Below are 489 nucleotides of genomic sequence, written 5' to 3' on the forward strand. Positions count from 1 at the left end.
TATGACATGTTTATCATCACAGGTGTGTATGATCTTCGGCCAAATATTAACTTTCCTTTGGGCCAGCTAATACCCGCATGATGACCAAACACACTTCCATCCATTATTCCTCATGAGTTATATCCATGAAAGCGGTCACTTTGGCGACATTTCACTTCATTTGGCTCACTTAAAATAACAAACAACCTTAATGGACAACCAAACAACAATTAAACCAATACACAAAGATACTGAAGTCCCAAAAATAATATAAAAAATAATAAATAATAAATTTTTTTTTCTCTCGCTCGGGCGAGCCGAATCTCGCTCGGGCGAGCCGAATCTCGCTCGGGCGAGCAAAATCTCGCTCGGGCGAGCCAAATCTCGCTTGAGCCCTATTTAAGGCGATTTGCCTCTGTTATCCTGTCGCTTGAGCGACCGAATCTCGCTCGGGCGAGCAAAATCTCGCCCGGGCGAGCCAAATCTCGCTTGAGCCCTATTTAAGGCGAT

This window comes from Lupinus angustifolius, chromosome LG15 (assembly GCF_001865875.1).
Source record: "Lupinus angustifolius cultivar Tanjil chromosome LG15, LupAngTanjil_v1.0, whole genome shotgun sequence".
NCBI lineage: Eukaryota > Viridiplantae > Streptophyta > Magnoliopsida > Fabales > Fabaceae > Lupinus > Lupinus angustifolius.